Genomic DNA, 17,596 nt, shown 5'->3' on the forward strand with positions numbered 1-17,596 from the left:
AATATAATACAACAATACAATATAACGACTTGAGTTATTTGCTGTTTACATTGGAATTGACGTCCACAGTGTTATGGACCCATTTGTCTGCAACGCAACGTAGCCTACAACATTTTATTTTAGAAATACAGGAACAGCTTATGCTGACGAATGACGACTGCGCAACATGCGAGAATTTCCCCTACTCTCGGATGCGCATTAAAACGTATCTTTTCAGTAGTCATTTCCAACTTTTCACGCTGATGGTGCTCAAAATGCAACACAACCGTGTTCAAAGCAGGGATCCTATAGCAATGTATGGTTGGGGAGGCATAGAAAAGTTGGAGAACCTGTGGCCTAAAACAATATTGGTGGTTGCAGGGTAGATTTGAAGTGAAATGGGTCGCGATGGTCTGTCATTTTTAAAAAGTGGGTCGCCAGAAAAAAAGTTTGGGAAACACTGATCTAAACCAACTAAAGCTTGACTGAAACATTGAAAAACCATTTACTTCTTGTATGGGAAGAGTGAAATCACCAATTAGGTTCAACGGGTCCTGTAGGCCTATACTTCTGCTAAAAGAACTGGTGGTTTATCCCGAGCTGCACGTTATTATAAACGCATTTAAAGATGCCGTTATATATACCGGTATATGTAGCCGGTCGCCCGCATTTAAAAAACGCAATATGCGGTTATATTTCACAACTTTGCCATGTAGGCTACTGTGACTGGTGAAGGCTGGCAAGCAAGCCCCAGATCAGGGGATTCACTGCCCTGTTAGGTAGGCCTACGCTAGGAAAGCAACACGCACTGGAGAGAGGCTACTGTATCAAACCTCGGAATGAACACAATTTACCGACTGTTGTTCCCGCTGCTTATTCTCGTGAAGTGTCTTCTTCCGTTTCTCATGCCCTGAATGGTAATTCGGTTTCTTGTTCATCTTCTTAATGTAGCCTGCTATAAGACCTGTCGCTATAGGCTAACTGTAGGCTATAGGCTACCTGTCTGTCACTAGCTTGACTGAAGGGGAGACGGGGGAAGGGGGCCTTCATTTACTTGCGGGGCCAACGCAACTTGCGTAGTGCGTATAGGGAGAACCGACCCTGAACCACCGATGTCGGCAGTGCAAGCGGCTTTAACCAAACGTCTCGAGAGGATCTATGCCAACTTGTTGAATGAGGAGAAGTAATTTACAGACGACATTGACAAGACGCTGACGTGGATGCCGCTGGTGAAAAGAGGACAGTAAGGTAGCGGATGCTGTTGGTCCAAAAGTGGTTCGAGGAGTGCCAGGAGCCAGAAGAAAAGAAGCCTAGTCATCCTTGGACTTTGTAGGCCTATATATTTTATACAAAGCATTTTATCATTGCATATCATTTATTAAAAGCGTTTATATTTCACATCTGTTGTCATGAGTCTGTGTGAAGTGAGAGGACACATTCTATGGCGTCTGTTCATAAAGAACATATAGGCTAGGATAATTATAAAAGGAAAGGCGAAATCCCACCTGTTCCAGAAAGCATCATCGGATATAGGCTAAGCCTAATGCGTTATCATAATAATAATAAAAGGAATGTAGCCTACTACCTCTCGCTCCAGGTGCAGTCATTATCACATATTCCTGAACAATGTTGAACTAAAATCTCGAAACTCCCAAGTAACACTTCTTGATCGAGGTGCATTCTCGCCTGTCCCGGATATAATGCTTATCATAATAATAACAAAAGGAGTATCGCCCAGACTACCTCTGGCTCCAGGTGCAGTCATTATCACCTACTATATTCCTGAACAATCGCGCAGATGGTAGGCTATTATCATGGGCGGATTATAAACTTTCGGTCCCCTGGGCCCAGATGTATTAAGGGCCCCCCACTAATTGTCATATATGTGGGAGGGGGTTTTGGGGGTCCTCCCCCAGAAATGTTTTAATTTGTTTGATGTGATTTCCTGTATTCTGGTGCATTTTGGGGATGGCCAATACTAAATTCAATCAGATTCATAGCCTGCATCCTGATTTGTTGATATTGAGGCAATGATTCCATGCAAAGGCTTGGGCTTCAGGGCCCCCTGACCCCTTGGGCCCCTGGGCCTGGGCCCGGTAGGCCCGTGCAGTAATCCATCCCTGGCTATTATCATGATTGATAATGAAAACATTCTGGCATAATGAAAATGTTCTAAACACAAACTTCTACACTTTTATTGACACGCCATATTTACAGGGTTTTGTTGGATGATGGGCACTGAAATCTGTGAGGGGGGGGGGGGGGTCACTGAACGTGCGCGCTGTGCTGTAATGGAACCTTATTGCGTAGCCAAGTAGCCTAAATTGAGTTATTTTTAAATTATGAATGATTTACTTTTGTATTAAATTCGTAGTATTAACCCTACAATATAAAATATTAAGAAGAGGTCTTATTTCATTGAGTTAAATCGAAACAATGTCTTCTAGTGCTCGTGGACTGATAGCCCTACTGGTAGGCTATTTCTTGTAGCTATTTGGGGACCGGTCTTTATTTGTTCGAATCGACCACGGCCCTGGCTATTATCCGATGCCCGGCCATAAATAAAATCCTGGCCATAAATTTGAGGATTTATGGTCGTCTACTGCTCATCCCGACATTAGCTGTTATGGTTATTGATATTTACAAACTCAAGTAGCCTGCCATCAGCTCGTCACTAACTTATAAAATACAAGATAGCCACACAACTTTTTTGTTCTAGTATTTTATTTCAAACATTAATTTCAAGGCACAAATATATTTAGGCTACTTCAGTTACCTTGGTGCATAAGTCCCAGAGAGTAGGCCTACACGAGTGATATTGGCCTACTAGCGTTCTTACGCGTTCAGTGTGGGCAGGGGCATAGCACAAGATCCTTGGCCCCTGTCAGTCCTGATGGGGCCCCATGTTCCTCAACCCCCCCCCCCCCCCGAAACAAATACCATAAATAATAATATCAGGCCTTACACATGAATCTATATAGGCCTAGATGTTAATAGGGTAATTAGAGAAGCCTGATCATTTGTCTACACACATTTCAAACATCTTTTCCCAACATTCTCTAGCCTACTTTACTGTGGTTACTAAGTTTAAGCTAAATTGTATTACAATATTTTTGTTGTATTCACCCAACGTTGGCTATAAAACAGCTTAAAATACCAGTTTAGTTTTCTAATCCCTACATGAACAAACTGCTTACTGCATAATAAAAGATAACCAAACAAGACTCGACTCCTTACTTCATATTTTATTTGCAGAATGAACAAGACAAAAGGAACAGATAGGCTATAGGCTAGCTACATGACATTGGAGTTTTCCCTCCAGTAAATGCCACTGAAGGCCTAATATTAATGCCATATGTGCTTAAGTCATCATTTCAAACTTTCTTAACATACTCTGGTCTACAGTCACTTTACTTAAATTGTTTTTACTTGAAAGAACATTATTTGTAAGGCAGGCCGGGAAATGGCTAAATATGGTTAGCTTTAATTATGATAAGCTCACATTGTCTCAAATCCAAAGAGGAGAGGATGAGGGGTCTGTTACTCCACTCCCTGGTGTGACAGTTTCTGAAACTGAGGGCAATTTGCTTCACAATGTTAAGATCTGCTTCTACTAAATCTGACATAGCTGATGTTGACATGATAGTATATTTATTTTTATGCGAGACCCGGGTCAACCCTGGTGAGTTGAGCGCAGTGCCGGCCCGAGCCTTTTGGGGGCCCTGAGCAGAATTTTGTTCAAATGTTGTGGGCGGGACTAAGTTCGGCTGGCAGGCTAGTTAAAAGCAGGAAGACAGCAGCCCAAATTTTAGCAGGTGTGTAGTAGCTACTCAGTGGTACTGTCAGCATGTCGACCTATGAAGAAGAGGAGCTGTGTTGCCTGTGGCTGTTGTTGGAAGAAGAGCAACGCCTGAAGAAGAGAAGAAGGTGGGATGTGCGACCACTGAACGAAGGAAGAGACAGGGAAGAAGCGTTCCACAATTATGTGGTAGGTTTAAGTGAATTCTCAAAAATGTGGTTGTTTGTTTCTTTGTTTACATGGTTCTGTCTGATTATGTTGGAATACAACATCTCATGCATTTTTTGTATTTTATATTTAGAACGACACCACGTTGGACACCACGCTCGACCCTGATCCCTCGGCTGCAAGCTCCCTCCTGGCGACCGATGTGGAGCCACTGTCCACTGACACAGATTCGCCAGCTCCTGCGTCTTCATCCCTATTTCAGCTCGCAGCCGCAGTCACAACTATCCACCGAAAGAAAAGAAAGCGGGAACCACCGATGTCGGCAGTGCAAGCGGCTTTAACCAAACATCTCGAGAAGATCGATGCCAACTTGAATGAGGAGAAGTCATTTACAGACGACATTGGCAAGACGCTGACGCGGATGCCGCTGGTGAAAAGGGGACAGTGCAAGGTAGCGGTGATGCTGTTGGTCCAAAAGTGGTTCGAGGAGTGCCAGGAGCCAGAAGAACAGTAGCCTAGTCATCCTTGGACTTTATAGGCCTTTATTTTTATACAAAGCATTTTTATAATTGCATCATTTATTAAAAGCGTGTTTATATTTCACATCTGTTGTCATGAGTGTGCGTGAAGTGAGAGAACACATAAGCTAGGTGCCTGTTCATACACTGTAAACCCTAATTCGTTCAATAAACATAAAATGTTCGAGGTAACACGTTGCCCTAAATATTTTATGTTATGTATTGTTCAATAAACGAACAAATTTACGTCAAGTGTACGACATGTGCCAAATAGTAATGCATGATGAATTTTAGTACAATAAACTAGTTTTGCATGTTACAACAACGTAAACTTGCGATGAAAGAATACCTTCAATGTATGTTTATGTAACTTATAAATATTTACTATTTTAACTTAAACTTTTAATTAAGTGAGCATAAAATGTATTTTTAATTGAATTAAAAGTTCATTAGACATTTCTTATAGTTAAATGTGTTTTATGGGGCTTAAGCTATGAAAGTAAAAGAAACAGTCGTTATTCAGAACACTTGAGTGTTTATTCAATTGTTACTCAACTCAACAATTTCAAAATACACGTCACAGAGAATAGAAATACAAGCTCTATAGAAACTCTACATACACACACAGATGTAGAATACACCATTAATACAATTTCAAGAACACACTATATCTATATGTGTCAGCTGATACCCAAAGTGGTAAAAGGCAAAATGGGCCAGACCCCACACACATCCACAAAGGAATTATATTACAGCTCAGAGCATACTATGATAAGTAATAGATAATCAAAATGCACCTTTATGCAAAAAATGAACATGGGCATTGACAAGGCAGTCAAAAAGTACCACTCTCAAACACTGGATACGTGCACACACACACAAACACTGAGGTATTATTATAAACATTATCCACCACAATATCCAACCCTGCAAACACTCAGACACACTCACTCACATTCACTCAGACAAACTCACTCACATTCACACTTTACAGCTGATTTTTCAGCATTACAACTTTCCTTTTTAGCATCCCCACAATACCAGCCTGCAAACAGCTAGGTACACAATACAATTGCTCTATCCCCGTCTCCCAAACTCACGCTCACTCTCAAACACTCTTGGAGTCCCCTGCAAGACGATTCCTACAGAAGATGGAGTCAGAGGATGCGGTGCAATATCTTCCTCAGTAAAGCAGAGTATTCCTGTTCCAATGTGTCTGTATACGCCCTCGTCATTAGTGACCTAAACATAACACACACACACACACATATATATTTAATTAGAAATACAGCACATTGTTCTTACTTTTAAAACCTAACCAAGTACAAATTACATCATAATTGGGCATTGTACATTGACATTACCAAATACATATTCAGACTGGAAATACAAAAAGGTCCAGATTGAAAATTGTTACCAGCCACCCTCGTGGTCATGTTGGGCTTGTAGGTACTAAGGAAAATCAGAGCACACAGTAACATATTTGAGTACTGACTTAAGATTATAAAGTGAAATGAAACCTGGATTACATAAGGAATGGCATGCTGATTTCACATTTTATATTATAATATAAATTGTAATTTCGTGTCCCATTAGGATGAACCACAAATGTCTTACAGCAAATTAACTCACTCTTCATGGCATTATTGGCCTTAGTTATATATCTAACAACTGAAGAATTATACTTCAGTGATACTACTTACAAAGCAAGTCTTGAAGAAATCAGCTGAGTTGTCATCAAAGAGTATTGGAAGCCCTCTCAGGACAAGGCATCTGATGTCAGCAGTGTCCGATGTCTGGAAAGCAGAGACATTAGAGACATTAACACAGTAACATAAGAGACAGTGACATTACAGACAGCTATCATTCAAGACATCCATACACCAAAATCAGTAGTATCACTTCATCTTACAAATCTTTGTTTGGCGCAACAGACCATCCAGAAGTTGTCCCTTTGGACCTCTCTTTGACCTGATGATTTCAACAAGTTTAGGGCAAAGACGATCCAGAGACTCATATAATTCCTGTTTCAGGTTTTTCCCTGCCACTCTGCTGAATTTCCTGGGAGACCTGAAACAGAGACAGAAATAAATCATGTTTATCAAGACACTGTGAACAATCATTTATGTAGTTCGCTTGACACTTCATATTACAGGGCTGTCCCATCTACTCTGTTTTTTGTTTATGGTCATGTACTCATAAAAGGAATTGGGGTGATGAAATGATGGGGGGGGGTGTAGCCTACCTGTGTGTGAGGGGGGGCGGAGGGCATACCTGTGTGTATGTGAGGGTGGGTGTGTGTGGGTGGGTGACATCAAAGGCTACAGTAACATTATGTTAACTTCACATGGCTGCATTATATTAGACTTTTACAGACATTAACAGAGACAATCAAACCTTACCTGATTTTCAACAAAGAGTGCTGGCCAACGCTGTATCATCTGGCTCACAGGAGGCTTGTCCATCACAACCTCCTTTCTTCTAAAAGACAACGTGAAGGGCAGATTGCTGTGACCAACCTGGCAAATGAAACCGGGACATGTGAGTCCTAAGCGTGCCAACTTAAAGTGCACAAACACTTATTGTAAGGACAGCGTAACGGTTCGCTTCTAGTACAGCTACCATGCTTCACAGCTTCAGTCTTAATGCTTTAATATTTGTCCTCTCTTCTCGCAATTAAATGCGCGATACTTGCATTTCTAATTTATGTTCCTTTCTTTATTTTAATGTTGCTGCATAATTTACAGTAGCATGTTGTCAGAAAGACGGAACGTTATGTAAGGGATAACGGCCACCAAGGTGTCCTTATGCGGGCAAGGGGCAAAGAACTCCCCGACGCGCAACGGAGTTGCCTCCACCCGAGTCCATTAATACCTTATAACTGGACACACCTAGAAGGCCGTTATCCCGCGTATCCCCCGGTTGCCACTGTAAAGCCATGCCTTTATAGCAAGCAAAGGAAACACACGTCTCCGTTTAAAAAGGTTAGTTAGTAGGTTAATTCAGCTTGTTGTACAACTTTCGTTGATAGCATGGACAGTTAGCTTGTTTACAGTTGATTCCTTTGTTGCGAAGACTGCCTCCAGGCTCAACTGTCGTCCTACTGGTTATAATTACCATCCATAAGCATTGATATGGAACAGCGATAGTAGGGAGGCTATCTAATGGCAAACTTATGTTGGTAATCGGATAACAAGATAAGAAACAAAGAGTGGGAAATACCTTGGCATTTTACTGTCTTGCTCCAATTTTAAGCAGTCTGTGTCTTGCTGTCGTGAACCGTCCGTGACTTCTATCTCTGTCGTCTGCGGGAAATCCCCAGGTTTGGGAGTGGAAAAAAGTGCATTTTGGCGGAATCCAATCAAATCTTCTTTCCTGGGCCACCTGTTGCTCAGAATGTTGATACAACTGAAAGATCCTAGTTGATTCTACAAATTCATGAAAACCATTCTCCTCACTCAAAATTGGCGTGTAATATGTGGGATATTCTGAGATTTGTGTGCAATGTACAACTTTTTATAGGTTCAAACAAAATGTGGGATTACAGTGTAAAGAACATATAGGCCTATGGGATAATTATAAAAGGAAAGGCGAATTCCCACATGTAGAAAGCATAATCGGATATAGGCTAGGCCTAATGCGTTATCATAATAATAATAGCCTATCTACTCTCGCTCGGTGCAGTCATTATCACCTATTCCTGAACAATGCTGAACTCAAACGCGCTGTGCTGTAATGGAAACCTTATTGCGTAGCCAAGTAGCCTAAATGAGTTATTTTTAAATTATGAAGGATTTACTTCTTTATTAAATTCGTAGGCTGCCTCGAGTTGTGGCAATGTATAGATGCTTCAGCCTCTGTCAAGGTGGCAAGCGACTGAGCTATTATCCGATGCCCGGCCATAAATAGAATCCTGGCCAAACATTTCAGGATTTGGTCGTCTCCTGCTCATCCCGACATTAGCGGTTATGGTTATTGATATTTACACACTCAACTAGCCATCAGCTCGTTTTCACTAACTTATAAACAAGATAGCCACACAACGTTTTTGTTAGTCTTTTATTTCAAACATTAATTTCAAGGCACAAATATGCCACAAATACACGTTCTTACGCGTTCAGTGTGGGCAGGGGCGTATCACAATATCCTTGGCCCCTGTCAGTCCTGAAGGGGCCCCATGTTCCTCAACCCCCCCCCCCAAACAAAAACCATAAATAATAATATCGGGCCTCCATAGACATGAATCTGTAGGCCTAGATGTTAATAGAGTAATTAGAGAAGCCTGATCATTTGTCTACACACATTTCAAACCTCTGTTCCCAACATTCTCTAGCCTACTTTACTGTGGTTACTAAGTTTAAGCTAAATTGTATTACAATATTTTTGTTGTATCCACCCAACGTTCACAGCTTAAAATACCAGTTTAGTTTTCTAATCCCTACATGAACAAACTGCTTACTGCATAATAAAAGATAACCAAACAAACCAAGCATGTGGTGGGTCGGCAGACTAGCCAGGAATCCGGGCAGAATTGTCATAGGCAGGTGGTGGGTCGCTAGACATACGGGCCAGGAATCCAGATAGGTGGACAATAGGGCAGTCGAGGATGGGACTTCAGGTGAGATGGGTGAGAGGAGGGCCAACACATGGATGGTTGATGACTGGTGATGATATACCTCACAAGTGAGGTACAGTAAGGGGAAAGAAAGAGGGATGTAGAGTGGGTTAGTATTACTGAAAATCAAAATGGTTAATGTCAATAAGTAATTAGTGGTACTATATATTGTTACAGTATATCATAATGAGAATAGGCAAGAGAGCGAGAGTTGAGAGAGAGAGAAGGGGAGAGAGGAGAGGGGGGGGTTGTACGGCGTGACACATGAAAAGTCCATGACAGCACTATGCTATAGCAGCATAACTAAGGCATGGTGAGGGGTAGTCGGCACCAGCGCAGGTATGGTCAGTGACCACCAGGGGCGGAGCCAGACATTGTAAACATTCGGGGCTTAGCCCATTTTTTTTTTTTTAAATAACCCCTTAAATAATGACTTCTAGTGAATTTTGTGTAAACTAATGGACACATTGAGACTCAAAAAATGTGAAACTAACATTCAACAGATTCAAGGTATCTGACTGGCACTACACTGTGTAAAATTATAGTTTTGGGTCTTTCAAGAGGCAATATCTGTTCATATCTGTTTAGCATGTACTTAGTTAATTAAGCGTTTCTTATGGTTTGTATAATATAGTATTTGTTTATTTTCATTAGGCTATTGTTTGATAATGTTGTTTATTATTGCTATTCTCCTTCTTCCTCTTCCCTGATCTCATCTGTGTGACAAATATATAGAATATCTTATACTATAATATACATAATATTATGATATATTTTACAGTATGGCCAGTCATCATGATACAAGGGTATTTTAGAAGGAATGCATTATCATCTTGACATAGGCGTTTCTAAATTATATTAATTTTGTAATTTAGCAAGATTATTCATAGGTTTCATCAGGTCCCTTTACACAGGTGCATAAAATTAAGCACCTACATTATGAATGCAGACTGCATGGTGCTTGATTAACACACTTATGGAAAGGGCCCTTTCCTTTCAATATATCATTGTAATGTTTTTTTTAGTTAATAATTAGTTGGCAGCCAAAACAACATAACATGACTTTTATATTTATGTGGACTCTTGGATTATAAGATCTGTGGTGGTGGATAGGATATCAACAAGGTTTTAAGGTAGGCTAACAGTTAACATTCTTTTGTGCAACATTATGACACTGAAAAATTGACATGGGCAGATAACTGTTAATGGGTTTTTCTGACATTTCAAACAGTGTAGCCTAATTTATTACAAGACGAGGATCACTTTGTTTTGGGAGCTGGAATTTCTTATTCTGCAGTAAGCTTAGCTTAGCTAGCCTATGAGAGTACTGAATTTGCCTTTTCCGCCGACGAACGAGGACATTTAACGTTAACGTTAAGCATTTAGGGAGCTAGCCAAGTAGCCTAACGTTAGCCTGCCTAACTGACTGAAAGCTCTTAACGTGAAATCAACAACCTGAAACAACACCATCCGTTAGTTCACTGGGCGATGCTGTTGCTTGAACGGAGCTGGGTGGTCTTTTGAAAAACTTTCTTATATCCATAACGTTTCAACAACATACACAAAGTGTTTTCTCACAGACTGTAAAAGTGACAGACTTCTGACAGAGGCTTTTTGGAACACCGAAGCCATGACGTAGAGTTGTCAAGGCAGCATTTTCACTGGATCTAAACAAATCAATCTAACCATTGAAATCACCATAGCGGATAGCCCAGAGACCTGGCATAGATCGTGTAGCAAGTCAAATTATTTTTCAATATTGGGCTTTGAAAATAAGGGATATATTTCCTCAGTAATAGAGCATTTTGTAACATTTATAGAGAAACCGAGGGGAAGTTATATTGGAAATAAGAGTTGCCGGGAATTTAAAACACTAAAAAAAGATTCGGGGCTTTTAAAAAAAGATTCGTCACACGAGGAGTCAGCAGGGTGGTCCATTCCAAAAATCCCTGAGGTGGGTGAAGTTCCACACCGCACCATACCTAACTATGGGAGGCAGTAAAGAGGTATGTTTTAAAGTCTAGACTTAAAAATAGGGAGGGTGTCTGCTAGTCGAATTGAGGAAGGAAGATTATTCCATAGGAGGGGTGCGCGATAGCTGAAAGCTCTGCCTCCTAGTGTAGTTTTTGAGATTCTTGGAATTACAAGAAGGCCAGTATTCTGTGATCGTAGCGGTCTAGGTGGGTTATATGGGACTAGGAGATCTTTAATATATTCTGGTGCCTGGCCATTAATGGCTTTATATGTTAGAAGCAATATTTTGAAGTCAATGCGACTTTTAACAGGCAGCCAGTGTAGAGATGCCAGGATAGGGGAAATATGTTCATATTTTTTAGTTCTAGTGAGTGTGCGAGCAGCTGCATTTTGTATAAGCTGTAGGCTCTTTAGACAGGTGTTGTTACAGCCAGCGTATAGAGCATTGCAATAATCAATCCTTGAGGTGACAAAAGCATGGATTAATTTCTCAGCGTCTGGTAAGGATAAAGACTTCCTTATCTTTGAAATGTTCCTTAAATGATAAAATTAAGTTTTGGTAATCTGTTTTATGTGATTACTTAGTGATAGGTCTTGGTCAATTGTAACTCCTACTGTAGATTTTTAACACTTGTGGATGAGGATAGTCGAAGATCAGTAATTGTAGCCTGTGATGAGGATAGGATATGCCTCATCTTTTTAGGACCTAAAACCATGACTTCTGTTTTATCGGAGTTCAAAAGCAGGAAATTATTTGTCATCCATGTCTTTATGTCTCTTATACATGTGTCAAGTTTGGCTAACGGAGTTAATTCGTCAGGTTTTATGGAAAGGTATAGTTGTGTATCGTCTGCATAAGAATTAAATTTAATGCCATGTTTCCTAATTTCTGAGCCTAGAGGAAGCATATAGAGAGAAAATAACAGGGGCCCTAGTACCGAGCCTTGAGGCACCCCATATTTTACCATAGTCTGGGTAGACGGTTTATTGTGAACCTGTACAAATTGTCTGCGGTTAGAAAGGTATGATCTAAACCAAGCGAGTGCTGAGTCTTTAATGCCTATCGAATGTTCAAGCCTGTGGAGTAGTATATTGTGGTCTATGGTGTCAAAGGCAGCACTGAGGTCCAGGAGGACCAATATTGATATATGTCCATTATCGGCAGCGATGAGGAGGTCATTAAAAACTTTGACTAAGGCTGATTCAGTACTGTGGTGAGCTCTGAAACCAGACTGATATAATTCTTGGATTTTATTCATATGCAAGAAGGTACCAATTTGTTTCGACACTATTTTTTCTAGTATTTTTGACAAAAAAGGGAGATTAGATATAGGCCTATAGTTGGTCAGGTTGTTAGGGTCAAGGGTAGGGTTTTTGAGGGATGGCTTAATAACAGATAACTTAAACGACTGCGGTACGTGGCCTGATAGCAGCAGAGATGGGAAGTAACAAAGTACAAATACTTCGTTACTGTACTCAAGTAGATTTTTCAGATATTTTTACTTTACTTTACTATTTATTTTTAAGGCGACTTTTTACTTTTACTCCTTACATTTTAACACGAATATCGGTACTTTCTACTCCTTACATTTTACAAAACTGACTTGTTACTTTAGTTTTAAATAATTTCAGTGGAGTTACCGTTATTATTTTTTGCGTCATCAAAAGTGAATGGGAATATACGTTGCACTTGACGCACCACTACAAGATGACTCGACAGATTTGGGCGGCAGTCATCCGCGGCAAATCATTGCAGCTTGATGGCAGTAACATTAACGTTAGCACGTAGTAGTATGTCTCAATTAAATTAAAAAATGCCCTCCTCCTCTCCTCGCCTTTGGTGCTTCCCTAACTTCTAGCTGCAGTGTAGCCTATACCCTTAGCAATATGCAGCATTGGGTCTTGAACAGAGATGTAGTGGAGGCTAAACGCAATAAACGTTTATAATTTACGCAGTAAACGCAGTTTACCCACCTCTGAAATTTCAGAAATAGTTTATCCACCTCCTATCCACCTCTCAAAAGAGTTTATTCACCAATAACAACTGTTAACATTTAAAAATCACACTGTATTATCCACAATAACAATATGTACACATCAACACTCTATGAACCACTTAATGCCACTTGTATTGTTATAAGCATTGTACAATAACTCCACCATCATCAAACATGTTCTAAATGCCTTTTCTAAAAATCTGATTATACTTTTATTGTCAGTATGCATTTTGGGTAACCAAACGTCCTATGTGGAGTTACCATAGGGCATACCTTGGCAAACAATGGTCTAAAGTACTAATTTTTCATTCTATATTGATCTACTTTTGCACACAGCTTCTCAAGACCTGGTTTTAGGGCTCAGTTGTGTTTCAAAAATCATATCAAGTGACCTAGAGGGCTGAAATGTGGTCAGTTCAGAGATGCTTGTTATCCCGCAGGCTCTGTAACTCTGTGCCAGTGCTTCCTAAGAAACTACAGGATCTTAGCTTTCTAAAGATGCCCAGCATTTGATGGTAGGCCAAAAGAACACACTGCCCTCTGAAGTAGGCAGTGCAATGATGGTGGGGGGAGCCTAGAAATGGCCCAACAGGTTATGGGAAGATTTAAAAAGAGAGACTGCCACACTTGCACTCTAGTAACATTTGTGTGGTCCAGGTACCATTGCATAAAAAATGGTTGTCATTCATAAGACTACTTTTACTTTTATACTTTAAGTAAATTTCCAAGCCTGTACTTTGTTACTTTTACTTGAGTAAAGAAGTTAAATCACTACTTTTACCAGAGTATTTTTTAACACAAGTATTTGTACTTCTACTTGAGTACGGTAAGTGAGTACTTTTGCCATCTCTGGATAGCAGTGAGTTATTTATAATCTGGAGCAAAGCATTGTCCAAGAAAGGGAGAGCAGTCTTCAGAAGATGGGTAGGAATAGGATCTAGTAAACTAGTTGTAGATTTTGATGAAGAGATTGTGGAAGTGAGGTCTAATATGACGATAGGTGTAAATGAATTCAACGTTGTTCGTCTCATCTGTGATTCAATAATATTTTCGCTACCGTTCAGCAATGGAGTATGAATATTTGGTGAGACTGATTGGTTATTAATCTTATCTCTAATTGTTTCAATTTTGTCATTGAAGAAGTTCATGAAGTCATTACTGTTTAGGCAAATAGGGATAGATTCGGTTTCTTCGGTGTGGCTCTTCGTCAGGCGGGAGATTGTGGTAAAGAGAAATTTTGTATTGTTTTTGTTTTCTTCGATCAGCGAGGAATAGTAGGTAGACTTAGCTTCGTTGAGTGCTTTTTTGTAGGTGATAAGGCTATCTTTCCATGCTTGGCGAAAAACTTCCAATTTAGTGGTACGCCATTTTTGTTCAAGTTTACGCGCTGTTTGTTTGAGGGTTTTTGTCTGTGTGGTATACCATGGAGCACGCCTTACTTGTTTTCTTATTCTCTTTTTCAGTGGTGCTACTGAGTCAAGGGTTGAGCGTAATGAGTTCATCACATTATCAGTTAACAAGTCGACCTCGGCTGGATTAAGGAAAGGGCCTTCTGATAGGCCTACCACATGGGTCCGGAATAGGGCAGGCGTAAGCGAAATTTTTTCTAGAAAGTCTGCATTCGTTTTTTCAGATAAGCCGCGGCTGTAGTATTCAGCTAAATTAGGTACTGCATGTTGTAATGCCATTGTAAAAGTAATTAGATGGTGGTCAGTTAAGGTCGGGTGTTGTCAAATAATGTCATCACACTAAATTAATTCATTTTTCTTAGAAAGTAGAGATGCTGTTGGACCTTCTTATAGATGGCTTCTGAATTAGTCTGGAAACTCAATTTATTATCCAGCACCGTTCTGAGATATTTGTAGCTGTCAACTAGCTCCACCTCCAGACCCCTTATCTCAATAGGCTTGGGAGTAGGTGCAGACTTCCTAAAATCAATCACCATGTCCTTGGTTTTGGACACGTTCAGTTCAAGATAGGACTCCACACACCAAGAGACAAAGTCATTCACCACTGGTCCATGCTCTAGTTCCCCTCCCTTAAGCAGACTAATTATGATAGAGTCATTGGCAAACTTGATGATTTGTCTATTTTGAAACTGACTTCTGCAGCTGTTAGTATATAGAGGGAGAGCAGGGTCTGAGCAGCTTCACAGAAGAGAACTTCTGACGGCAAATTTGAGGAAAAGTTGGTAAACCACCCCTCTTACCTAATTTGAGGGTGCTGATTCTGAATATTTTGTTTACCAAGCTCAATTCTGAGTTCTAAGCCGCATAATCAGCATTTTAACATAAAATAGTGATTTTTTTGCCTATTTTTCCCTAAATTCGGTTGATTTCAAAAGTAATCACTAAAATCAAATAAAAGTGTTCTCTAAATACATGTTTAAGCATTAAAGAAGCCATACTATAGTTTATTAATATATTTAATGGGAACATGATTACAGTTAACATGTGGTAAACTCGAAAATTCTAATCAAAACACAACCATATTTTTATTGCTAACATATAGTGAGTCACTCATGGTGTTTAATGCATTTCATTACAATAACAAGTTGCACAGATAACCTTCAACTCAGAATATAATATGAACTTAGATAGCGGGAATAAGCCTAATGCAGAACTGCATCTACCGTCAGCAACAACCGACAAGTAAAAAACATTTTAATTCTGGTAACACTGGATTTGGTATGTGTGCTTGCCTCCATACTAGAGCTTGATAATGTGCCATTGAGCCTCCGATCCTTGACATCTAGAAAACAGAGTGGCTCTGGCATAGTGTTGTCACGATACCAAAATTATGACTTCGATACAATACCTGCCATAAATATCTTGATACTCGATAGTGAAATAGTGAAAATATCCAAATCCTAAAATATCTGGAAAAGAAAGGACGCAGGCCTCCTCCAAGTGTATTGAGTCATTTGTGTTGAATTTGGTGCACTTTTGGTCAATTCTGGGTTTTAAACTTCTAAACTTCCTACATAATTATTATTTTTGTAGTCAGTAAAATAGTAGTTTGTGTGTGATTAAGTCCTTTATTGTTTGTTATAGCTCATTTATATTGTGTGGTGTTTTGGCAATAAATTACCTTTAAATAGCCAAAGTAGGCTAGATCAAGGTCAGTGTTCAAATTACTGCATGCAAATCACTTAATGCTATGCAGAAGAGCCTAATCTTTAGGCCATCTGATGTAGGCTACCCTAGGCCTTCCCGTGTTTATGGGATTTCTTTGACAGTTGCAAAGGGAAAAAAGTGAAGATAGTCTTATTTGCTCTCAGTGTAATTTAATAAGTACGTTTCAACCACTCAGGTCTTAATCAGATAGGCCTACACCATTATCTGTTGCAATATGTGTTAGAGAATGTGTTTGTGTTGTATGTCTGCTGCTGAGACCTTGAATTTCCCCTGGGGATCAATAAAGTATCTATCTATCTATCTATCTATCTATCTATCTATATCAGTGTGCATTCCTACATTAGGTCTATTTCTTTGATAGTTAACATTATTTGCTACCACATAACAAATACCAAAAACAATACAAAAGTTTCTTACAAACTTTCCTGCATACTTCTTAAATGTGCTGCAGTCAGATGGGTGTCCTAAAGACATAACTAGATCTTGAGCATCTTCCAGTGTTGAATGGGCAGTTTTTGCAGTGATCACTACTGGACATTCCACATTGCTAGACAGCACTTGAGTGAGGATGACTTATTTCCACTTCACAAATAACCATTGCTATCTGCAATAGCTACAGTACAGGGACAATAATCAGTTCATAGCTGAGGATTTGTACTAGGTCCACTTCCCTTTCAGCATCATATGCAGTAATGATGCGCTGGAGAATGTTTCTTTTTGTTGCACTATAAAGGATATCTTGTCTAAATGTTTTGCAAATAATGCAATCTTCATAGCACTCTTCAGCACTCCTCAAACATGCACACTCTTCCATTTTTCTGCATGGCTGGAATTTGAATGATAGGAAAGAGCACCAGTGAGATGTTTTAACTAGGCAAGCACAGTCAAAAATACAGTGTAAATCCTCTGTAAAGACTGACAACTGTTCATATAGTTAGTGACAAAATACTTTCTACAGAAAAATGAGCTGTCACCTACTATTCTATCAATTTATTATCAAGGAATCTATTTTGTTTCTAAACGTCATACTGAATTTTAGCTATTATTTCAATTTATATTTTAATTTTATCTTATATTAATTTGCTACTTGAGGGTCACTGGGGTAATTCCTGTCCTGTCCTACAACATATCTGTAACATAAAGAGTATATTAATGCCTTATTTTTTGCAGTTCCTATAATATCTGATGGCAAAACAAAAAAGTATGTGAATTATGCTAATTATGCTAATTAGCAAGCTTAAAACTCAAAATTGAGGTTGGTAAACAAAATATTTAAATTCAGCACCCTCAAATTGTGTGAAATAGCCCATTTACTGACTTTTCCTCAAATTTGCCAACAGGACTTTTTCTGAACGTTTGTTATCTGCTCTCCCTCTAATATAGGATGAACAAGAGAGGAGAAAGCACAC

General features: G+C 39.5%; 1 long non-coding RNA gene across 4 annotated transcripts; it reads right to left on the reverse strand.

The window, feature by feature from the left end:
• Positions 1-5,323: 5,323 nt before the first annotated feature.
• On the reverse strand, positions 5,324-7,842 carry LOC143140408 (uncharacterized). Of its 4 annotated transcripts, none has more exons than XR_012990654.1 (6): positions 7,687-7,842; positions 6,867-6,983; positions 6,377-6,534; positions 6,168-6,260; positions 5,882-5,916; positions 5,324-5,706 (listed from the first exon to the last, which is right to left on the reverse strand). It is a non-coding gene; the product is annotated as an uncharacterized LOC143140408 (long non-coding RNA). The 4 variants fall into 4 exon arrangements; XR_012990653.1 differs by having other exon boundaries at positions 5,829-5,916; XR_012990651.1 differs by lacking the exon at positions 5,882-5,916.
• Positions 7,843-17,596: the final 9,754 nt, after the last annotated feature.

Source organism: Alosa pseudoharengus, unplaced genomic scaffold, assembly GCF_046254945.1.
Source record: "Alosa pseudoharengus isolate Yale_2024_CS ecotype anadromous, Long Island Sound unplaced genomic scaffold, YU_APseudo_1.1 YU_APseudo_1.1_scf_10, whole genome shotgun sequence".
Taxonomy (NCBI): domain Eukaryota; kingdom Metazoa; phylum Chordata; class Actinopteri; order Clupeiformes; family Clupeidae; genus Alosa; species Alosa pseudoharengus.